Source organism: Dipodomys ordii, unplaced genomic scaffold (genome assembly GCF_000151885.1).
Source record: "Dipodomys ordii isolate 6190 unplaced genomic scaffold, Dord_2.0 Scaffold112, whole genome shotgun sequence".
Taxonomy (NCBI): domain Eukaryota; kingdom Metazoa; phylum Chordata; class Mammalia; order Rodentia; family Heteromyidae; genus Dipodomys; species Dipodomys ordii.
Genome location: NW_012267328.1, coordinates 238,607 through 264,499, shown reverse-complemented (window position 1 = coordinate 264,499; position 25,893 = coordinate 238,607). Strand labels below are relative to the sequence as shown.

At 40.8% G+C, this 25,893-nt stretch overlaps 1 protein-coding gene across 4 annotated transcripts in view; it reads right to left on the bottom strand.

Annotated features, from left to right (window-relative positions):
* Nucleotides 1-23,514, bottom strand: part of Fbxw11 (F-box and WD repeat domain containing 11) — a 93,714-nt gene extending 70,200 nt beyond the window's left edge. The window contains exons 1-2 of one of the 4 annotated variants that reach the window (XM_013028648.1): nt 23,401-23,514; nt 20,892-21,053 (exon numbers count right to left, since the gene is read on the bottom strand). The gene's annotated coding sequence lies outside the window, so the exon portion shown is untranslated. Of the gene's footprint in view, nt 1-20,891; nt 21,363-23,400 lie in introns of those variants that run through there. The other 3 variants (XM_013028647.1, XM_013028650.1, XM_013028649.1) reach the window with 3 other exon arrangements.
* Nucleotides 23,515-25,893: the final 2,379 nt, after the last annotated feature.

Below are 25,893 nucleotides of genomic sequence, written 5' to 3'. Positions count from 1 at the left end.
TTAATAATGACTTTTTCTTTAAACCAAGATTTTCTTTTTTTTTGGTCTAGTCATGGGCCTGAACTCTGGGCCTGGGTGCTGTCCCTCAGCTCTTCAGCTCAAGGCTAGCGCTCTACCACTTGAGCCACAGCGCCACTTCTGGCTTTTTTTCTTTTTGCTTATGTGGTGCTGAGGAATCGAACCCAGGGACTCATGCATGCAAGGCAAGCGCTCTACCACTGAGCCACCTTCCCAGGACCCCCTCCCTCTCATTTTCTACTCCTTGGCTTTCTTTAAACAGGGCAGCCTCAACAGGAGGCCAAGAACATAATATCACTTTTTAAAGAAGGATATATGAAACAACTTGAGCTACGTGATGATGGAAAGTTAACATTAATATTGAAACCATATTTACTTAAACACATGCTTTCTCTTAACACAATTTCCCAAAAATTAAAGCCACAATGTTTTCAGCCTTGGCATGAAATCTATCTCAACAAGAGAGTGACCAACTGCACTCCTGCTAACAGTTCTGAGCAGTCCCACCTCCCACCTACCCAAAAAGTATGACTTATCTGTGGAATTCTCTGCCGGTCTCGGCCTGGAAAACTGGGTGGGCCCTGGGGACAGATGGTAGCTCTGGCCCTGGGGAGGAGGCTCAGACTGAGCTACTGGCAGCATAAAGCTGTGATCTCTATAAACCTCAATTTGAGGCTTTATTAACCATGATTCCTTCCTCCCACGCCTTTTTTGAAGGGGAAAGACAAGGCAAACCAAAAGAATGAGTTTCAAAATAGAAAAATCACCACTTTACTTAAGAAACCCTCCAACTCAACAAAGAACTGTTAAAGGTAGCCAAATGGAGAATGTCAGGAAGGGGGTCAGGGCACAGGCACAACTATTAAACATAAGAATCACAATTCTCAAGGTGAGGAGTAAAGAATAAAAGGCAGTAGCAGAAAAAGGGGAGCAGGACAGGGTCCAGCTGAAAAACCACTAGCTCAGAGGGCCCTCGGGACTGGCTCTCCCCTGTGGGGCATCCAGGCTGGAGAAAAGCAGAGGGTTACACAGAACACTTAGCAGACTTAACATTGGATTAACACACTACTGCAAGTTTCAACAAATGTTCATGGCATACGTAAAAACACATTTACAACAAGAAAGAAGAGAGGCACCTGGAGACATCTGACACTGGGCATGCTCTGCAGGCAACTCAGTGCGCACATGCTCTCTACCAGGCTGGCGCAGCCTAGCCACAAAGACCTTGGCACAGAACACTGCAGGATGACAAAAAGGAAGGAAGAGAAGAAGCAGTTAGAGGCCGCAACACATCACTCCTTCACGCAGGCAACTCGAATGATAGTCGGGGCGGGGCGCACTGTGGCCAGCAGGTCAGCCGCCCAGGGAGCCCGCGGGGGAGGGCTGCTTCCCAGGCCGCTGCCAACCACCAATTTCTCAGAATCTACTGAACAGAATCAAGAGGGGTGGGGAGGGAGCATGTTTAAATGAAACCCAGTAATGGGAACTATGAGTCTGAGTAGGAAACAAGATTAGTGGAGAAACCATATGTATACTTTTATAAAATGAAATGACTTCTGGTCTGTTTCATATTATTACAATGTCCAGGACTGTTCGAGAACTTACATACCAGGCACTTAAAATGTGTCCCCTAATTCCAATACCACAGTGTAAAGAAACTGAGGCTCAGAGGTTAAATGATTTGCACAAGGACACACAGCAAACAAGGGGAGAACCAAAGTTTCAAACTCTAGCTTGTCTTCTACCAAATTCCCCATTCTTTACTGTTAAAACCCCGACCTTTTTAATAGAAATACAGTTTTGTACTTCCCTAAAATCTCGGGAGTCCTACAAAGTAAGGCAAAAGAAACAAGAAAGATGACAGACAGATTGATAGGTACCGGCCAATAAAAGAGTTGGTGACACATCCGATTTTCAGCAGCATCTACTTCTCTGCCTCTCAAAGGAGAAAAAAAAATCTTTGGAATATTGTCATTTTTATTTTGGCCTTTGTGTACAAGTTTATTAACATAACTAAAAGATTATAAAATTTAATTTACTTTTTCCTTTTCCATCCTTTTGTTAACAGTTTGCTGCTTTTAAAAGAATTAAGACAAATACAAAAATTAGCATATGTATTATTATGGCTAGTACTGAATAATAATCAGACTACCTTTTCAGATCTAATTAACCTAATATTAACTTACTATGGAAAATTAATTATGCAAAAAGGATGGGAAGTTCAACCGAGACCGTGAAAGCTCACAAATTTGCTCACACGAGCTTCCTCAGGTGCATCCATGTCCCAGACTAACTTTCATGCGCAGAGTAGAGGTTTGTGGAGGAAATCTTACGACCACCCCAACTTTAATTTAAGTGGAGCACTGCTTAAAGCAGAAGATTGGGGCTCTGATCCAGAGTGTGCTGATTGCTCCTTTCAGCTTATCCATGAGATACAGAGCCCTGAGATTTTTTTTTATTGCTCTCTGTCGGCAATGGAAATGTCACATATTTGCAATGTAAACATGATTCCAAAGCTTACTATCGCCTCTTTGGTAGCAGTGTGTTTAATTCATTTTCCAAGCACAAATACTTTGCTGCCCCAACAGTTTTGTATAATAGAATGGCAAGTACAAGACACTAAGTTAATTTTGTACAGACACAATAAAAGTAGCTATTTTATTATCTGCCAGGTAGAAGCCACAGTCAACTCTCACAATAGTCTCAGAAAAATAAATGTTATTTCTTTTTACAGATAAAGAAACTGAGAATCAGGAAAAAGAGAGCTTGATTTGTTAAAACAGCAACCAGTCTAAGGTACATGGGAAAGAGGGCTCAATGAAGGCAGAATAAGGACTAGAAATTAATCTTGTCTGATTCCACTACAGCAAACTCATATACAGAGATAGTCTAGCATATACTTATTAAAAGAATACTTAACACCAATATGGATCAGAACCATACACGTTACATGTTTATATTATATAGCTTTAATTTATAAAAAAAAAAAAAAACTTCCAGCCAGGCACCAGTGGCTTACATGTATAATCCTAAATTACTTTGGAAGCTGTTTCTGAGGATTGTGGTTCAAAGCAGGCCAGGAGGGAACTGTGAGACTCTTATCTCTAATTAACCACTGGAAAACCAGAAGTGGCTCCGTGGCTCAAGAGTGCTAGCCTTGAGCAAAAGCCACACGCGCCATGCTGGACAAGTAGTAATAATAGCCTTTCAATATCTTTGTAGTTCAACTTAGAACTTTCTTCTGGATTATGTATGGTTATTTGAATCACAGTCACTAGATGCCATCATAGCTTTTAGCATTACACCTGCAAGCCAAGTATGGTGTGTACACACACACACACACACACACACACACACACACACACACACACACACTCCCTATTACTGCTCTCACTGTCCAAGGCTCGCCCCAGCCAGAACAGTGAGACCCTCTCTGAAAATTAACTAAGCAAAAGGCCTGGGGGCATAGTTCAAATGGTAGAGCACATGCTAGTCAGGGGGTGTGGAAGGCTATTAGTGGCAATGAATACCAAATCAACACCAAAACCCAGATGTAAATCAACTTTCATTTATTCAGTAAAAATAGTCAAGTTCACTATGGAAAGATGTAGGGTGTGCACATACAAACTCGCTCACTCTCTCTCTCTCTCTCTCTCTCTCTCTTTCTCACACACACACACATACATGTACTCATACAGACACAGATACACATACACTTTCCTCAAAGAGTATTCTGGTAATAAGCTGGGCTCTAAACCTTTGGTTGCTGTTAACAATGCCCTGTGTATGCTAAGAGTTACTCTACATTGATCTCTAGCCTTAAAACTATTTTTAGAGGCAACTTTTTACATTCAATTTATTTTCTAATTATAAGAATGCAAACGAAAGAGATTCTTTTAAAAAAAAAACCAAAACATTTAAACCTCCCACCCCTGGTTTTAGGTTAGAGATGAAAAGTTAAAGTCCAAAGAAGGAAAAAAAAATAATAATCTCCCTGAGGTTCTCTAGTGATCTAGAATTCAACATTTAACAAAAACATGGGGAAGGAGGAAACAAAGAAAGTTTTGTGAAAAAACATCAATTTCCAAACAGTTTTAGAAAAGTTAGAATGTCCAGGTGAGGAGAAGGGTCTGGGACAGCACCCAGGCAGGGGCCTGCATGGGCCAAGCCAAGTGTTCTACAACTCAAACCTCTGCTTCCGTCGGTTGTTAAACGCTTTTTATTGGGCTTGCATATTCATGAAAAGGTTTTGATGTCTGTGTGTATCTGCCAGTCCTGGGAACTGAACTCAGGTCTGGACCAACGCTGGCACTCTACCACTAGAGCCACAGCTCCACCTCCAACTTTTTCTGTGGTTAATTGGATAAGAGTCTCATGGACTTTCCTGCCCAGGGTGGCTTTGAACCATGATCCTCAGAGCTCAGCCTCTTAAGTAGCTAGCATTACAGGCGTGAGCCACCAGTGCCCAACTAGGAAAAGATTTTTAAAGGATCCTCTGAGGATCTGATTTCCAAGATTTTATCTTTCTAATATCAATAGTAGATTCTGTGGGTATACATTTGTTTTTTGAGGATCTATATAAAGGTAATAATACTTCACCTTTGCACAATAATACCAGACAATATGTATTCTTTTTTGGTCAGTTGTGTTGCTTGAACTTAGGGCACGGGCTCTGTCCCTGAGCCTCGTTATACTCCAGGCCAGTGCTCTACCACTTGAGCCACAGTGCCACTTCCGGTTTATGAATGGTTAATTGGAGATAAGAGTCTCAGGGGCATTTTTCTAACCTGGTGGATTTGGACAGTGATCTTCAGATTTCAGTCTCCTGAGTAGCTAGGGTATAGGCGTGTGCCACCAGTCCCCAGCACAATATGTATTCGTTTCCACCAAAAATCAGACAAAACACAGGTTTAAAAAGATGAAGTAATTTATTTTTCCAAAATCACATAGTACTGGGTTGAGGCTGGATCTGGGGCAAGTGTTGTTACTGGTTCCCTAGCACAGGCTAACTGCTTCAGAACAGGGTGTAGGGGGAGACAGCTGCACCCAGGGCATCACACACGCTAGAATTGTGGTGCCACTGCCAACAATTTTAATGGGGCTTCAACTCTCTGATCACCCCAAAACCTAAGCTTATACTTTCAAGGCCACCTGGTAGGAGTAAAGACAGTGGTAATTTAAAGGTATTACAGCCAAGCACTAGTGGCACACCAGTAATCCTAGCTTTTAGGAGGCTGAGGTCTGAAGATTGCAGTTTGAAGCCAGTGTGGGCAGGAAAGTCAGTGAGACTCTCATCTCCAATTAAACACTAACAAGAAAAGCTGGAAGTAGAGTTGTGGCTCAAGTGGTAGAGTGCTAACCTTGAGCAAAAATGCTCATGGACAGCGGCTGGCCCTAAGTTCAAAATCCAAGACTGGCACTAAAAGAACACACAAAACAACAACAACAACAAAGATGTTATAAAGGCCCTACTCTCACATTCAATTTCTTTGGGGATAAGTGCTAACTACAATACTGAAAGGAAATCTTTACTCAGAATAAAATGTCATTCTAGGGAATATACCTATCTTTTAATAAATCTAAGCCAGGTTCTTTTTGCTTGACAGACCAGGAAGACATTGATCCAATTTGAAAATAGATAAAAATAGAACCTTTACAATCATCAACCTAAGAACATTTAAAATGCATCCAGGACCAAAACAGTAACTGATTTTTTTTGGGAGGGGTGGGGGGCTTTAACTCAGTCTTTGGAGCTGTCCCTGAGTTTTTGTGCTCAAAGCTAGCACTCTTTATCACTTTAAGCTACAGTCCCATTTCTGGTTTGTAGGTGGTTAACTGGAGATAAAGAGTCTTACTGGGCATTGGTGGCTCATGCCTGTAATCCCAGCTACTCAGGAAGCTGAGATTTGAGGGTCATGGTTCAAAGCCAGACAGGGCAAGAAGATCCATGAGACTCTTATCTCCAATAAACCACCGAAAACCAGAAGTGGCGCTGTGGCCCAAATGGTAGAGCACTAGTTTTGAGCTGAAGAGCTTCCTGCTGGGGCTTGGCTTTGAATTGCAATCCTCAGATTTGGCCTCCTGAGTAGCTAGGATTTCAGGCATGAAATCTTAACTGGAAACCCATGTTGATCATTCAGGAATACACTCTTAACTATCCTTCTTTACTTAAATAATGAAAGGGTGTCTTCATACTGGTCTTGTAATATTCACAATGTAAACTATTGGCCGTTGTTAATAGAGTTTGAGTGCAGGGCTACACATTTTGCTCAGCTTGTTTGCCCAGCTCCTGTCCTACCACTTAAATTATGCCTCCAGACTTGTATTCTTACTGATTATTTTAAAGACAGTGTCCTTTGGACTTTATTTCCCAGGCTACTTTGAAAGTACTATTTTCTGGATCATAGTCTCTATGAATATTATAGATGTGAGCCACCAGCACCGGGCTTTTCTTTTCTTTCTTTTAAAGGTTTTCACTCTAAAAGTTGTCTTTAAACTTCTGGACCATTATCATTAAAATATTTCTGAGAGGGCTGGGCACTGGTGGATCATGCCTGTAATCCTAGCTACTCTACTCAGGAGGCCAGATCTAAGGATCATGATTCAAAGCCAGCCTGGGCAGGAAAGTCCATGAGACTTTCAAAGTAGTAGAGCTTGAGCACAAAAGCTCAAGGACAGCGCCTTGGCCTTGAGTTTAACTCCCAGAGCCAACACACACACACACACACACACACACACACACACACACACACTTATATACATGCTACATATGAGGAACTTACCCTAAGCAATGTGGGTATCTGCCAAATACTTACTGACCTGCTCAGTAAGCTACCAACAATACAAATTAATTCCCTTTTTCCCCCTGAGAAATCAGCCTGAAGCACAAGAGAAATCCAGGTGGATCATCAATCATTTTTTGTTATCATCATCCTTATTTATTATAATTTCACATGTAGTTACTTATAAATAGTATTCTAATTGTATTAGGACTGTTTATAGAAAAGAGAAAATGGTTCATACTGGATTCTGGTATTAACAATAGGTATTCATTTAGATTCGGGATTGTATCTGCGGCCAAGGAGAGTAATACATTTACTAACGTTGCCACATCCACCATATAATCAACACTAAAACTATGACCACCAGGCCAAGAAACACCTCAAGTCAGTAAAGACAAGAAGAGTAAGAGCTTATCAAAACAAACACTTTATCAAAGGCTAAAGGTTGATTAAAAGGTGGGAGAGAAATGTCCTGACATTCTTTTTATTGCCAGAGGAACCACAAATGCTACACAAGTGTGCCTTCTCAGCAGCTGGCTTGCACAAGCACTCACACACACACAGAAAGGGAACCTCAGTCTGTCTCTGGATGGGATTGTTTTGAATCTCCTGCCCTGATTCTTCTGAAAGAGGTAATTCTTTTCAAAGCTAGTCACTCTCTAATGTTACTGATTTAGAAGCCTGACTCTTAGGGTTTCTATAATTCTCTCTCAAATCTCTTTTAACACACTTTCCACAGAATCATTACCAGTTTTTATCTCCTATCATCACACTTGAGATAACCAAGTGCTAAATCTTACTCATTACCATTCAAGAACGAACATACCTACACACACACACCCTTAACACAGACAGAGAGAGAGAGAGAGAGAGAGAGAGAGAGAGAAGGAAAAGGAAAAAGCAATCAAGACATTCTCTTCAGAAGCTCACAGGATGGAATCTCAAAGGCGTAGAGTATAATTACACACCCACTACCACCAAAAGGATGCCTGGACTAAGTAATAAAAGGAAGTGTAAGAGACAATGGTGGGGGGGGGAGAAAACTATTCCAATTAGAATAAACTGCACAAGCAAAGCCAAAGAACTAACTAATGGTACATCCTTTGCAAGAACACAGCATTAAAGTATTAACTGTGATAAGGAAAGCTTAGTGGGACAGAATTCTCTTCTATAGCATTTCATGAAATGTAGAGCATTAACACTTGGGCTGCGGCAGCTGAGGCTGGCAAGTTCAGGCCAGCATGGTCTACATAGAAGAAAGAAAAGAGGGAAGGGCAGGGGAGGGAAGGAGAGTGGAGAGAGGAGAGGGAGAGAAGGAAGGGAAGGGGATGTAAGCCATCTCTTGAGCTGAATACTACAGCCCACAGATAGTCAATGCATCCTAGGTTGGTACTTCTGTTTTATATCAACTTGCCCTAGATTTTTTTTTTTGTTAACTAAGTATACATTATTGTTTCTACAATATCTGCCAGAGAAGAATAGAAGTAGGCTATCAAAAACACAAGGTTAGGGGTATGAAGCTGGAGTTAGGGGAGGCAAATAATGACCTCAAACACTAACAAAACTGCAGTGGTCTTTATTCTTGCCTTCGGTAAACTATTTTTTTTAAATTTCCTCTCCCCTTCTTCCCTTCCTTCCTTTAATCATTTATTCTGTGGTGCTGAATATGGAATCCATAGCCTTATGCATGCTAGGTAAGAGTTCTACCAAATTCTTTTCTCAGGAATTAATTTTGAGTCCATGTCAAACTGTCATTAAGAATATGTAGAAATACTAAATGTTATCAAATATCTACCTAGTGACTCTTAGAAAGAGCAGTGACCATTAAAATCATTAATGGCAAAATCGGGGGGGGGAGGGAATTTACTTTGCTTACTTCACAACTACCACTCACAATTCTAAAATACATCCAGGTTTTTCAGAGAAGGGTTAGATAAAATTCTAATCCACCATTAAAGAGCAAATGCCTATAATAGATCTCAGTTCAATAAATTAGAGATTACTCTTAAAACAGAATATTATGACTTAGACAATTAGAATCAGTAACTGACTCAGTGGTGGACACATACTCTAAAGGATGGGAAAATATCTTGCCCACAAAAGACCCTCAGAATCACTGGGCACCTGATAGGACACACAATACCTCTTGTCAGCTGCCTAAGCCAACCTGCCTGTACTGATCATCTTAAAGGCCCACAAATGCCGTTATGAATATCCAAATGGCCCTTGGCAGAAAGTACCTCAACCTTAAGACTTCTAAGAGAGCCAGAGGACCAATGTCTTTCTCCGTACGTAGGTGTGGGCATCTGGGAGCTGCTGATGCCATTATCGATGCACTGGCACTATGCAGACTGAAGGTGAATCTGAATCCATGTCTTCTTTCATTTCAAACTACAAATTCCCTCTTCTGGCTTAGGCTAGTTTTGAGTTGGGCTTCCTATGATTTTCAACTGGAAATCAGAACAAACTTTATTTAGTTAAAACAAAATAGGAACAACACAAAAGAAGTTATCTCACATGGCCAACGTCATAAATACATGATATGTTTGTGTACTTTCTGTGTACTTTCTGATGAAGTCATTTTATTTTGTCAAACAAAGGTTCAAAACAAAATGTTCCAAAAATCCCATTCATGCCAGAACCACAGGTACTGGATAAGAAAAACAATAAGATAACAATCAAAACTCTAAGAACACTACAGAAAAATCATCTAGATTTTCCAAAGAGCTGTGAAACCCCACACTGAGAGACCTGACCTACATCTCGGTAAGCAGAACTGTATTCCAACTAAGCAATGAGGCTACCCGGCACAACTGCCAAGTTCAGTAACTGACCCAGACAACTAGGGATATGTTTACCATCTAAGATTACAAAAGTCCTGCACACTACTGCAGATAGAGAGTACTACCATTACAGGGAGAGCCTAATCTGTGCACATCCTCGAACAACTAACCTGGTTCTGTGCACTGTTCTATCTTCACCCCTTACTTCACCGTGTTGTCCTAATTTATTTTTCTTTTCACCCTTTTCCTCACTTTGTATTTATCTTCCTTGTGCTTAATGTGTCATGGTAATCATGCAAATCCTTTTTTGGGAATAAGCTAAGGCTGAAGTATTACCAAAAGTACCACGTACCATTATATTTCTGAATGGAGACAAAGGAATAGGTTGAAAATAAAATTACAGGTCTAGTTAGTATTGACTGTCAGTGTCACAAAATGTATCACTATTGACTTAGGTAAAAGTAATAACCACTATGGACATTACTGTAGCTAGGTTATTGCTTCATGTCTACTATCAACAGGTTTTTAACTCAGAAAAATGCATATGCATAGGAGCTGTTTCTTCCTTAGCAAGAATAGAGAATATTAGAATGAAGAAAATCACTATGGGTAGAAGCACAGGTTTTGTGCTATGCTTTCTTCAGAATTTTGGTTTATCATTTTTCTGGGGTTTTTTCCCCCTTTTAAAATTGAGGCAGAAACACACTGAACCTGAAACGTTAACAAGTCTCTAAGTCTAGCTACTACTTTTCAAGAAATATAAATAGGACTAGAACATGAGAACAATCAACAAAACACAAATGTGCAAAGTTATATAGGATAAATAACCTAGCTGGTGGCTTCAATAAATAAATAAAAAGAAAAAAGGATGGGACAAGCAATTTTTATGGATTAACAAGATTTTTGTGTAACATATGAATTACCTTTGGCTTCTCAATTCCAACAACAGAGAGAGAGAGGGAGAGGGAGAGGGAGGAAGGAAGGGAGAGGGAGAGAGGGAGGGAGGGAGGGAGGGAGGGAGGGAGGGAGAGGGAGAGAGAGAGAGAGAAATTTATCAATGGACAAATTCCAATAAGAGGCACCAGCCTAGTTTGTCCCAAATCAGTTATCAAATGTGAGTAAAGCTATCACAGCCAAGTAGAGGCCTGAAGACATATGCCAACTAAGCCTATGGACACATGGGATGTTGGAGCAGAAAAGGGACAGGAAGAAAAACAAAGCAAATCTGAATAAAACTTCTTATTTTCCTTAATATAATACATGAAATATGGGTTCATTAATTGTAACAAATGCACTAGACTGCAGGTGAAGGAAATCAGCTAGGTAGAGAGAGAAAATATGAAAACTGTACTATTTGCTTTTTCTATAAATCTATGTTCTACAAAATTAATTTTAAGATGTTTATGGGACAACAGACAAATGTGAGCATGTGGCCTTAAGAAACCATTGTTGACCTTTTAGATGCAAAGGATTTCTACACTTTGGGGGATGGGGGGTGGGAAGGTCTGTTCTGGGCCTGGGCACTGCCCCTGAATTCCTTTTGCTCAAGGCTAGCATCCTACCACTTGAGCCACAGCTCTACTCCCAGCTTTTGGACTTTCCAGCCAGGGCTGGCTTCAAATCGCAATCCTAGGATCTCAGACTCCATTACAGGTGTGAGCCACCAGTGCTGGGCTTCTCTGCATTTATTTATTTATTCATTCGTTCGTTCGTTCGTTCATTCTCTCGGTCATGGGGCTTGAACTCTGGGCCTGGGCACTGTCCCTCAGCTCTTCAGCTCAAGGCTAGCACTCTACCACTTGAGCCACTTCACCACTTCCAGTTTTCTGAGTGGTTTATTGGAGGTAAGAGTCTCACGGACTTTCCCACCTGGGCTGGTTTTGAACTGCAATCCTCAGATCTCAGCCTCCTGAGTAGCTAGGATTACAGGTGTGAGCCACCGGTTTTTATTAACACAAGTTAACTACACAACAACGTGAAGCGTTTCACTGTGATATTGACATACATGCACATAACACACTTGGATCATATCCACTATTACTCCTATTACCTCCCAGCCCCAACTCCTTTTCTTTCCCACCATTTTTTAAATGGGTTTCACTATAACCTTTTCACACATGCATACAATGCATGCATGCATACTTCAATCATAGTCTCCTCCACTTGTGCGTTTTTAAGGAGTACAGTTGTTAGGTATGATGGTGCATGCCTGTAATCCCAACATGTGGGAGATTCAAGTGAAAGATTTTAAGTTTGAGGACAGCCTGAGTTATACAGTGAATCTGAGGTATACAGCAAAACACTCTCAGGGAAAGAAAGGCCATATCTTTTATAGATGCACAGTAAATAAATAATTCATGAAAGGATGGAAAACAGGTGAAGGAGTACACTAAAAAGATATTTCTGAAAGTTTACCACTCAGGTTAACTACTGTTGGTTCATGAAAGTATGTTTAGTAGCTAAACATTTAATTTAAACCAAGATTTTAAGAAAATATAACTATCCCAGCAAATCTGTGATTTCATAGATTTTAATTGCTTAGGGTATGCTTCTTTTTTAATACATTTGTCAAAGCTTTCAAAAACCAAACAGGCAGACATGCAGAAGCAGGCTGAGATTCCAGGCCTAATATTCTGATCTCAGCTCCTGTCAAAGTAGACACTCATTAACCAACATCAGCTACATTACTGACACAAGCCAACTTAAAAAATGATTATTGAAACAGAAACACCCAGTATTGGAAGCACAAAAGTAGAAACAGAGGTTGGAGGTATAGCTCAGTTGATCGAGCGCTAGCCAGTGAGTGAAAGTGTCAGGTACAAAGCATGAATCCCAGTCTCAGACCTAAAATAAAAGTAGAAACAGAAATACAAATAGCCACAAATGTACAATTTATCCAATGTTACTAGTAATTAAAAAAGAAATTTACTAATTCTTTAATCAAAGTAGAAGTTTTTCAAAGCTATTAAAATGCTAAAATGGAGGACTTCCGGGAGTATTGCTCAGGGTAGAGCACTTGCCTATAATACATGAGGTCCTAGGTCACATTGCCAGCACAAAAAAAGGAAAAAGAAAGAGAGAAAAAGGGAGGGAGGGAGGGAGTCAGGCAGGCAGGGAAGGAGAGAGAGAAAGAAAGAGAGAAAGAGAAAGGAGGCGAGGCAAAGGGGAAGGCCTAAATAGCACAAGGCCCAAGTTCGAACCCCAGGAATGCAAGTCATAATAATGATGATGACACTATGTCTAATAAAGCAGTTTAGTCATTTCCACATCCATACACATTAGATACTGCATCAAGCAATTATTAAAGAAATGTACACATTAGATACTGCATCAAGGAATTATAAAGAAATGTATAACAGTTATAGATGCCGTGTTATTGAGTTTTGAAACAGTTACATATGTGAAAAATACATACAAAACATGCATGGATGAAGAAAATATTTGAGTATGTATAGATACATAGAAAGGGAAGAATATACACCAAGAGTAACAGCTATCATCAGGGAAACTTTCTGATTTTAGTGTCTACATTACTTCACTTTTTCTATAATAAATATGGACATATACATAATACACATATGGGGGAGTGATTGTGTGTGTGTGTGTGTGTGCCAAGCATAGTGTCACACCTGTAAAGCCAGCACCGAAAGGTTGAGACAGGAGGGTAACAAGTTCAAAGGTGCAGGGTGAGATTCTGTCTCAAAAACCTAGTAACAACAAAAAAATACATGTACACACACATTTACAATACATATGTATAAATTCTATTAAGGAGAAACTATATTTACATGGTTTTGGACTAAACTCCTATACTGGGAGCTTAGATCTCAGATCAGACTAAACATCAAAATCCTATGCTGAAGTTCCGTATCATTAAACAAAGAGGTTGGTCTATAACACCAGACTCCCCTGCTGGGCTCACTGGGACACTACCCTACCTTATAAAATAAAGTGTGGTCTGGTCCTAGAAACAAAAAGACAGTAAAGACCTTTGAATTTGTTGTGCTCATACCCTTTGATACAATTCACTTTCTTAAAAGGGTCAAAGCTCTGAACAGACAGTTCTCTTAAAAGCATACTCAGGTAGCCAACAGGTATGTGAGCAGACGATCAAATCACTAATCACGAGGGAAATATAAGTTAAAATCATCATATACTATTTCACACCTATAAGAAGTCTGACAATGCCTAGTTGCTCACAAGCACGTAATGCAAGTAACCTTTCAAATGCTGCCAGAGTTAGTATAACAATTTATAACAACTTTGGAAAGAGATCCAGCAGGATTTTTTTCCCCAAAACCCAAACCTACATATAGTAAATGTATATTTGGCATCTGATGCTGTTGCTCTCTGCCCCCTTCCTGGAAAAAGAGCTCAGAAAACCTTTGGAATCCCCTGAATGATGGTGATCAGTACAGCATCATTTCCTGAGTTCTGTGAGCCATTACAGAAAACTACTGAACATGAGAAAGGGGTTGTAGAAACTCCCTATCCATAGCCAGCCCGTCAAAGATACAGGTGGCAACCTGAAGTATGCAGTCAGAGCAGTCTCACGGAACCTAATTTCAAGGCTCTATGATAATGAAAGGACAACCTTAGTGCCACTATGGTGAACAGAAAAGTATAAGCAAGTTCTGGCTCAAAAAGCCAACTGTTTTCATGCAGAAGTAAGTACTTCAATACGAAATGCCCTAATTTTGTGTGCTGGCCAAATCATGTGTGTGTGCTGGTCCCTGAGCTTTTTTGGTTGAGATCAGCTCTCTACCACTTGAGCCACAGCTCTATTTCTGACTTTTTGGTAGTTAATTGGAGAAAAGAATTTCATGGACTTTCCTGCCTGGGCTGACTTTCAACAATGATCCTTAGATCTCAACCTGGAGTAGCCAGGATTACAGGTGTTACAGACACACTAGTTACAGCATTACAGACACACTAGTGTCTGACTTGAATTGCTTCATTAAAAAAAAGAAAAAACAATCTGTTCCAACCAAGTAAAATGTCCGTGGAACCCTATGGATAGGGCCTATAGATCCAAAACAACCAATATGTAACTCATAACCTAAAGGATAGGTCCAAGATCTGGTTACAACCTGCCCTTATTAAATTCGTCTACCCCAGTTACTTCACCCAAGCATTTGTATAGAACAAGTTATTTGTCCTTACTTACAGAAAACGGCCCTCCACTGCCTGCTGACCACTGCTAGCCTGTTTCTTTGCTATGACAGCTCCCCTGCCCCAGTGCATCCATATCCAAATTTAATTTCTTCCAGATTATTTTTTCCTTTTAAAGAAATATCCCTTGTGGATTTCCTCCCTCCCTAACCCCATAGCACCTCTCATGAGCCTTACCAGTTTTCGTATTTTGCTATATATTATGTGAAAGACTACAAACTATTAGAAACAACATATGCATCTGTAAATTTATTTAAAAATAAATAAATAAACAACATGAACTCATGGTTCTTTTTTTTTTTTTGGGTCCGGTTGTGGGGCCTGAACTCTGGGCCTAGGCACTGTCCCTCAGCTCTTCAGCTCAAGGCTAGCACTCTACCACTTGAGCCACAGCGCCACTTCCGGCTTTTTTCTTTCTGCTTATGTGGTGCTGAGGAATCAAACCCAGGGCCTCATGCATGCAAGGCAAGCGCTCTACCACTGAGCCACCTTCCCAGCCCCTCATGGTTCTTTTTAAACATATTTCTTAGCCCAGACCATCAAGAATGCACATCAAGCTTCAATAATGCATCGTTTCTAAATACCACTCCTCATTAAATGGCCCTTCAGATGTGGTAGTGTATGCCTGTAATCCCAGGAGGCAGGAGGATTGAAGCCCAATGCCGACCCTATCTGAAAAATAACTAAAGCAAAAAAATAAATAAAAAGAAGAAACAAAGGCTGGGCTTGTGGCTCAATGCTTGACTAGTATGTAGGTTGTGTGTGGGAGATCCACTTGGGAGAAAGAGGAAGGTAACTTCAGTGCCTCTCTTTTTGGTCTGAGAGTCATCACCAGTGTTCACTGTGGAAAAATTCGGTGGCTGTAAGCTTGGGATGTTTTCCACTCTGTGTGTGTGTGTGTGTGTGTGTGTGGGTGTGGGTGTGGGGGGGTGGGTGTAATACATATATGTTACACTTTAATAAAAATGCTTCTTAACAAACAAAAAAAAGAGCCAGGTGCCGGTGGCTCACGCCTGTCATCCTAGCTACTCAGGAGGCTGAGATCTGAGGATCACAGTTCAAAGCCAGCCGGGGGCAGGAAACTCTCTTGAGACTCTTATCTCCAATAAACCACCTAGAAAACCGGAAGTGGCGCTGTGGCTCAGAAGTAGAACACTCACCTAGAGCTGAAGAGCCCAGGGACAGCACCCAGGCCCAGAGTTCAAGCCCCACGACTGAGAAAAAAAAAAAAAAAAAGATGAGCCTATCTGGGCACCAGTAGCTCACATCTGTAATCCTACTCAGGAGGCTGAGATCTGAGAATCAAAGTTCAAAGCCAGCCCAGGCAGAAAAGTCCTCGTGAAATTCTTATCTCCAATTAACCACTCAAAAACTGGAGATGGCGCTGTGGCTTAAGCAGTAGAGTTGCTAGCCTTGAGCACAGACAGGTGGCTCAGGGACAGCCTTAAGGCCCTGAGTTCAAGCCCCACAACAACAAAACAAACAAACAAAAAGAGAGCCTAGCACATCTTGTGCCAAAAAAGAAAAAAGGCCAGGAAACACAAACCCTTACATGGGCAGGTCCAAATGAAGCAAGGACTAGCTGAAAAGAATGCTCCTCAGCCAAATCTGGGCCAAAGTAGCGCCAGTAATGACTATAACTGACTGCTAACACACTGAAGAAGTCCTTAAGAGTCTGGCCACACAGAGAAGCAAGGTGTGGAGACAGAGTGGCCTCCCTGAATGCATGGAAAGGGCGTGGCAATTAGAGAGCCACAGTTCTGTAACTCTATTGTAATAACATCTCAGGACTGGAACACTGACATCACTGAAGGAAAAGTTGTAAATAGGTAAGTAGGGTATTTACAAGTTACTAAAATTAGTGTCCTGTAGATTCCTCTCTAATAGCAGAGGAGAAAACAAAAACAAAAAAACGCGCATTTGCTACAGAGAGATACCTAGTTGTTGCCATCCTAACCAAAGAGATTAAATTTAGCTGCAAATGTCATTGCCTACAGATGTGGGCTCATGTGAAGTCCACTTCACCTATGATTTAGCCTCTTCCCAAAATGTTTGGCTTGGATACCTAGAAGAAAACTCCCAGTGTCAGGGGAGTACAGAAGCTACAAAAACAAACTAAATGGCACAGAAAGAAAATACTCAAAAACTGCAGAGGCGGGTAGTTCCTAAAAGGCGACGAATAAAGATTGTGCCAAGAAGGGAAGAAAAGGCAGAGGGAGACTACTCTAAATTAATAAGAGTAAAAAGAAATAACTAAATACAGTGTCCTTTGTAGTTTGTTTTAAAGGATAGAGTTGATTCCCAAAACAAGTAGGAAAAATGAAAATTATGGACTTTTCTTTCCTAGTGAAGCTAGGAATGGAACTCAGGGCCTGCTGCATTTCCGGCCAATGCTCTACAACTCTGCTACCCAGTCAGCCCTTTCTGAACATTTGATATCATACTACAGAATTACTTTTTCTGAAATGTGAAAAAAAGCACTGAGAGATAGGAAAGGAGACAGAGGAGGAGAAAGAATGAATTTACTTTATTTTTTTGGGGGGGTCCGGTTGTGGGGTCTGAACTCGGGGCCTGGGCACTGTCCCTCAGCTCTTCAGCTCAAGGCTAGCACTCTACCACTTGAGCCACAGCGCCACTTCCGGCTTTTTTCTTTTTGCTTATGTGGTGCTGGGGAATCGAACCCAGGGCCTTAGGCATCCAAGGCATGCGCTCTACCACTGAGCCACCTTCCCAGCCCTGAGTTCACTTTAGAGTATAAAGAACTCAAGTTGCCTATATATACACATACAAACATGTATAAAATGTTATTATATATAATTGTGTTAAATAGAAGGGGGAAAAGAAGAAAATAGAGATATGGTACCAAGTGGAGAGGACAGCACCAGACAGATACTATCCCTACCTGGGGGAAATAATTACTGAAAAACTTAAGGGTTAAAGCATCATGATGCTTGTAACTCAAAACTTTTAGCAGCAACAACAAAAAAAGGGAAGGAAGGAATGGGAGATGGGAGAAAAGGAGGAAAACAGAAATGGACAAAGAAGGAAACAGAGAGAAAAAGTCAAGAAGGGCACAGAAATAAGAAAATATGACCAAACTGTTGAATCTAGGTCAAACATTTTTTTTTTTAATACAGGTACTGAATGGGCAGCAGTGGCTCAAGCTGGCAACCCTAACTACTCAGGAAGCTGAGATCTGGAGAGCGAAGGTCAGAAACAACCCAGACAAGAAAGGTGTCAGATTCCACCTCCAAAATAACTAGCAAAGGCCGTGCTGGAGCATGGCTCACAGGGTAGAGTACAGCCAAGCAGGGTGAAACTTACAAGGCTCTGAGTTCAAGCCCCAGTACTGGAAAAAAGAAAAAAAAATAGCATACTGTAAATTGCCTCAGGATATGCCATGCTAGAGTCTGATGCAGGATCTCAACACAGCTAATCTTTGTTTCTTCAACTGACCAGTAAATAAAATAGCTGACTTGTATTTAGGCTTCATGTTGATACTACTCATTCTTTAGGCTGGCATATTCTCATACTCTATATGTAGACTCTCCCATCTAAGTCTGGATGATCTGTGACCTGTCTGTGGTGCTCCCGACGACACTATGCACCACAAGGAATACCCTACTAGACACTCAGATCCTGCACGCACAGGCAGCTCTTTCTCCTCCTCCATGTCCTGGCCTTCTAGCATTCCCCACCCCAGGGCCTAGGGCCAGACACTGAAAATCCAAAGCATCACTCCTCATCTTTCTTACTACTAAAACTACTCCCTGAGCTCCTACTACCTCCGTCATTTTCAGGTACGCCACCCCTACCAGCCCTCGGGGAGTGCTCGGGTTCACTCAGCCAGACGATGACCCTCAATCCATCTTGGCAAAGCTAGTTTCCTAAAACACAAAACTCGCTATCTTACTCTTCCTACTTCAAGAATAAGAGAACAAGAAGACTCAAGTAATAATACAGTAAGCTAAACACAAGCTCCATTTAATAATAAGAAAGACAAAGCATTACTAGGTAAGAGTCTTCTGAATATATGCCTATTCCACAACATGCTTATGATAAAAATTAAACACACCAAAATACATGTGATTCAGTAGAAAGAAACCACAGGGAAGCAAGTAAAATTCAACTGCCTTCTTAACTGTAAAAAATGGGTATTTACTGAATAGCTCCTAGCAGTGATGAAGAAATCATGAAAAACATGAGAAGCAGAAGCACAGGTAGCAAGGAGAGGCTCTGCCGTCCAGTAACATCACCAATGCCTACCGCAAATTAAATGAGGCTTCTTTAGTCCCATCTCTTACACCTACCTCACATCTCTGATGGAGTCCACGATGTGATTTGGTAAGTAACATCTACCTATAGAGAGCTAATGTTGTATTCATCTGGCTTGAATCTATAGATCCCTTTAAATTCAACGAGCACCTAAACTAAGATCTAGGAAGCAAACCTTACCGTCAAAAATAGACTAATCATGCTGACATACATAAATCATTGTAAATTCATACTTTAGAACTGTGGTTTTAGCATCCGTCTTAATAAGGATGGTAAATTATTACTCCAACCCTGGAATGAAAGCTGCTTTGAGCATGCTGATCAGAGCAGATTTTTGAGGATTTGAAAGGACAAGACCGAGGATGGTGGCAATTTCTAAAATTGTACAAGTAGTAGCATTCAATTACTCAGTTATACAAGTGCCAATGTAGTGGGGAACAACTTCAATTCCAGCGCTCTGGAGGCTGAGGCAAGGAGGATCATGATATCAAGGCCAACCTGGGCTACAGAATGGAGGGGGGGGGGAGGACAGGAGGAAGAGGAAACAAGAGAAGAGGAAGGGAGAGGGGAAAAGGAAAAGAAAGAACAGGAAGAAGAGAAAGAGGAGGAAAAGGAGAGAAGAGGAGGAAAAAGGATAATGAGGAGGGGGAGAAGGATATATTGAACTAATGAGCTTTTGGGGGAGGTCGATACAGGGGTTTGAACTCAGGGCCTTGTACTCTACCACTTGAGTTGTGCCCCTAGCCCTAACAAGCTACTTAAACACCAAGAAACTGAGTAGATGAGAGGCTGTAGACAGCAAGTCCTGACATTTCAATGCACAACCTCCATACCCCCTGAATTACCTTTATGTTCATTTGATGAACTGACTGAAGGTCTGACTTTTCATTAAGCAGAGCACAAAATGATTATAACACCATGTCAAACAAGAAGCCAGCATCTGTTCTTCAAGGTAAAACCTGCCATAGAAAACAAGGCTGAAGCCAGGCGCCGGTGGCTCACACCTGTCATCCTAGCTACTCAGGAGGCTGAGATCTGAGGATCATGGTTCAAAGCCAGCCTAGGCAAGAAACTTCTTGAGACTCTTATCTCCAATGAGCCACCAGAAAACCGGAAGTGGCGCTGTGGCTCAAGTGGTAGAGCGCTAGCCTTGAGCTGAAGAGCTGAGGGACAGCGCCCAGGCCAAGTTCAAGCCCCACAACCAACAAAAGAAAAAGAAAAAGAGGAAGAAAATCAGGCTGAAAATCCAGAAGTTGAAATACAAACTTCAGCCAAGTATAGTAAGAACAAAGAACCAAAGTTTTGAAGACACAAAGATCAAGCTTAATACTCGGTGTTGCCATTTACTAGATGTATGACCCTGAAAAATTTGCACCTAATTCTTACTTAAGTTTCATTTCACTATAAAATGTATGTAAGAAAGATGTAAAATGCCTAACAGGGCCTGGCACCCAGCAGCCCTCTCAGTTAGTAAACCTTCCTGGAGGAGACGCAAACACCCTAAGGATAAGAGACCATTACTTTACATGAGGACTAAAAACTATTGTGACCAAGCATACTGGGCATCACGTCTCAACATGGCCATTTGTTTCCCAAAACAATTTTTCTGTTTATCATATCATATGCTCTGTGAAGAGTAACTAAAAACTACTGAGGCCTACAGTTGTATTTCTTATGCTGAAACTAAGTTTTTGCTAACAGTTCTGCTACATATACTATACTGATCCACATCCAAAACTAACATTAAGCACAAATATCTAGTATTACTTCCTTTCCCTATTACTAGAAAAAAAATGAAAAAATTAAATGCCTTTCAGTGAGGAGAGTTCCACAAACAAAACAATACAGGGCAATCGCTTACCTGTAAAATATTTTGTACTTCAGATCCACCAATCCAGAATGAATGGGGGTATTCCCTTTCAGACTAGTCTGAGAAAAGACAGCAGTCAATCATCTTCCAAGATTCTTTCCGCTTACTGTATCCAGCTTTCTTCAACAAAATCCCAAACATGCACTTCGGTAACTGTTGAAAGACAGAGAGCAATCCATACACCCACCACGGCACCAATGGTAGGGAAGCCACGGAGAAATGGAAGGGAGGGTCAGTGGAATGGTGGAGCTGAGGCTCAGAAAGAAGTTACAACCCACACTTCTCATCTCTATGTTGAGAAAGACTTGACTTCTACATGGGAAGCGATGAAACATGCCTAATATTAACATGCACTCACTATAAAGAGCATGCAACTTCCAAATGAGAGCAACTAAAATCTTGTCTACCGTCCACATAATCTGTGCCTCAACATACAACTACAATGAACTTCCTTTTCAGTTTCTAAGACAACTACTCCACTGTTTAAAAAAAAAAGTTTGCCAGAAAAAAAAAAAATCAATGACACAGGAGGCTCCAGGATCTCATAATAAAGAAACTCTTTTAGGGAACCTAATAAATCTTTTGTGTTGCTACACAGGAGGAGTCAAATTTACATAAATTACCCGAGTCCTTGGTGCGCAGCTGGCGTGTACAACATGTTTTAAGTAATGACAAGAATGAGCGTTTGATTCAATACAGGCCTACACCCCAATGGCCAGTCACAGGTAAACTGAGGAAAGTAACAAACACTAGTAAACAATTTGATAGATGACACCTTCACACCCTCAGCCCAGTCCGTACTCTATCAACATTGGTTTTCTACCATACCAGCCTCCTCATTGGGACTACAAATTCTAAACAAACTCTTGGGGAGAGGGAAAAGGCATACAACTTTAGAAAACTGAGTTTACTTGCTCACTCATCTGCTATTCCCTCGACGGCCACACTACTGCCGAAGTACCCGGGCAGCAGTTGAACAAAACCTGCTTCTGTAATGAAAGGTTGCTAGGCCGGGAAGGTGGCTCAGTGGTAGAGTGCTTGCCTGGCATGCAGGAAGCCCTGGGTTCGATTCCTCAGTACCACTTACACAGAAAAAGCCAGAAGGGTACTGTAGCTCAAGTGGTAGAGTGCTAGCCTTGAGCAAAAAGAAGCTCAGGGACACGGCCCAGGCCCAGAGTTTAAGCCCCAAGACTGAGGGGTGGGGGGGATGGAGGGGAGGTTGCTAATGGCCCAGACCCTTTACATCAGTTACTCAGATTTAATTCTCAAAAGAATAGGAGAGTTGACTTTCCCTATGATATAGTTCTACTACATGGTAGGCCCTTACACATCTCACAGAACATTGCTGCCTCCTAAGACCAAGGATCCGAAAGGTCACTGATTCCTCGGAGAAGAAAAAAACTGCTTTCTATTCTCAAAGGTCCTAAAGTAATGAATAAGAGAATGGAGGACATTTTTCAGCCTAAGTGACTCAATAGGTACAATCATCATGAAATGGCAATCTTCTGGATCTTCTGACTTTAAAAAGCCTTTCATTACCACGGAACCAAAATACTGACCATTAAACACACACACACACACACACACACATACACACACACAATGGTACTTAAGTAGTCTTTGTGCTTAGCAGTCTCAAATCTACTTGAACACAGTAATTTTTAAATTCCAAGATATGTTTAAGGTCCACAGAAAAGATGTTCTATTTTTTTTCACATTTCAGGAACAGCCACTGAAATGTCCGATACCAGCTTATGATTAACTTTACCATTATGTTCAGATGGAAAGAAATATCTTTCTACTCACAACTTAAAAGAGAATACATAAAATATAAATAATCAAGTCTCTCTCCCCCACTAAGTGACTTGGGAGAAGAAAAAACTGGAAATCCAATTCTGACAAAGGTGTCCAGTTAATTGTGGGTAATAACTGCTAAAGCAATAGTTTTGAAGCATTACTTGTTATATCTAAAATGCAGAGTAGAATAAATGATAGCAAGATAAAACTACAATTTCCATTAATCAACTGAGTTCTGAAACTTGTGAATTCTCTGGCCTTTCCCCTGTATTAGTAAGTTTATTTTTCCCACTTCCCTTAATGGAAATATTTCTTCAATGTCTAAATGGTGGCCAACCTTATGCTAGTGACACAAAGATTAACCAAAGCCAACTCAAGGGTCACAATCAAGTTCTTCCTGTTTCTGCCCCTCTTTCTGGGCCACTCTCAAGTGGTTATCACCAAGAAACTTACATTTTATTGCTAGTTCTCAAAGCTAGTTAAAAATAAAAGAAAGCCAGGTGTCAATAATTCCCATCTGTAATCTGAATTACATGAGGCTGAGATCTGAGGATCACAGTTCAAGCGCCAGGGCCAGCACAAAAATAAACATGTGAAAAAGCATTGAGAAGAGTAACAGAGCCCACTCACACCTCATGTTTGTTTTTCAGTGGGGTCTAGAGGCTTTTCTTCTAGAGAATGCTTTCCTATACTCACTACTTACATGGATGCCCTTATCAGAGCACCAGCACCCTTCTCCTCCTCCTCCTCCTCCCATTTTTCATGATAATGTCCCAGTGTTTCCACTTCCACAGCTGACTAAGTATGAGAGGGAATTTCCTAAAAAAAAAAAAAAAACACACTTCCTGCTGATTCAGGGAACTCTATGAGCTGATTTTGGTTAAAGCATTAAGACCAAGGTTACAGACAGCCTATTGGAATGTGAGGTCTTCCTGGTCTCTCATTTGCCTACAAAGACAAACTTCCTGTTAAGTAATGGTGATCAAGCAGAAACTTAACAAGCTCACTCCTGATCAACAAGTTTAGCACTAGCTACTGTCAACTAATTGAGTTAACAATACAATTCAGAAGGAAACCTAGGTAACCTTTGTGAAGTGCTTACCAATTGTAAATTCACATCAATAGCTATAAAATGAACTTGGTTTCTTAATCCTTGCTAGCAACCACTCTGGGATATAGTAAATCAACCTTTAAGTATCTATGTAGGATTACTACAATGTCTATGACTATCCTTCACCAGTCTTTTCCCTCCATCCATCTCCACCTTTGTCTTACGGTTATCAAAAGCTACTGATGACTTACACCTGTAATCCTAGCTACTCAGAAGGCTGAGATCTAAGGGCTGAGGTTCAAAGCCAGCCCATTGAGGCATCTCCAATTAACTTACCAAAAGAGCCAGCAATGGAGCCATGACTCAGTGGTAGAGTGCTAGTCTTGCATTAATGTGCTCTGTGACAGCACCCAGGGCCTGAGTTCAAACCCCAGGACAAGCATGTGCACGCACATACAGAGACAAACAGTGTAAGAGACTTTACAGCACAGGGAAAAAAATACAAACATAAATTTAAATTATTATCAATTGGATACTCACACAGTGAGCATTGTGGAGGAGTAAAAGGTCACCAAATACAGCCAAATATAGCAGGGAACAACCACAAGTTTTTATAATATCAGAAAGGGATATGTCTCATAAAAGATTATTATGAGAATTAATAACAAAGATGAAACCTTCTAGAAAGAAATAATGTATGGAAACAATCACCAGGAAAACTTAATTCAACACTTAATGAACATCTATAAGAATGCATTTTACATATAAAGGAGCTAAGTGTTGGAGGAAAATGAATAATGTCCCACCCCTTTCCATGAGTTTATCATTTAATAGGAAACACAAACAAGTAATTATAATTCAAGACTAGAAACATTTTGTATACAAGAAAAATACAAAGTGTCTGAATTCATTAATTTTATTTAACCATCATCATCCTGTAGGCAGTGCTAGAGATACAAAACAAGATCTCTCATCCCATCCAATAAACCCACACCAAAAGAAACAGTGTCCATTCTGCTTTCCAGGATGACAGAAGTTTATTTGCATAAGCAAAAAAAGAAGATTGCTGGGTAGTGAGTGATCTAAGCCAACTTGGGCAGAGAGGAAGTATGGAGTGTTTAACAAATGGGCATAGAGCAGTTCATGCTAGAGCTGACAGCAGGAGCACAAACTGGAAGGCCAGGATCCTCCAACTTTGGCTGGAATAGGAATTACGTGGGAGAAAATGCCAGAAGGGAGCCTGAGATCCAGAGAGACAGAAACTCAAATTGGAACAAACCACTAGGATTGCAAATACTTTCTTTCCCACCAAGTGCAAATGTGAATCACAGGTGGAACCTAAGATCCCAGAGTTCATAGAGCAGAACACTTTTGTTTCTAGAATTCATAAGCCCAAAGTCAAAGGTATGTATGTCATTCTGTGAATCTATGTAATAGCGTAGTGATTTTCCTGGGTTTATTCTGTTTGTATGACACAGGCTTCAACTTAGGTGCTAAGAGTGCCAGGACTTGTATGCGGAAACATGTTTTCCTTGTCAAATCAGAAAGGGCACCCAACCTACTGGAAAGTCATGGGCACAGACTCCTATGCTCAAGCCACAGCCTTTCAACGAGGCCTATAAACAATATATGATTTATTTCATCTGAACCCTCTTTTTAATCACATTTTGAAAGTTAGACACACATGAAGATAGGTAATAGTAACAAAGATCCAATTTCTTGATAAACTCAATGAAGAATCCCACTTACCCCAATTAGAAAGTCAATGAGAGGAAAGAAAAAGAAAAATTTCCACTAACTTCTCATCTGTTTCTCTCATATCCTTGGTTTTATGACCCCCTTGTACTCCAGCAACTCTAAAATTAGCATATTTGGCCAAATATAGTAGTACAAGTATCCCAGTGGCTGAGGAGTGAAGATGGAAAGTTCAAGGCTCATAGCTACAGGATGGGACTGTCTCAAAAAAAAATCTTAAAGCACACTTGGCACACCTTTTTTGTTTTGTTTTTAGAGTGGGGGGGGGTCTAATTACCAATTAACCTCCAGAAAACTGGAAGTGGCGCACAGTGCTCAAAGTGGTAGAGTGCTAGCCTTGAGCAAAACTGCTCGGGGAAGCACCCATGCCCTGAGTTCAAGCCTTAGGAC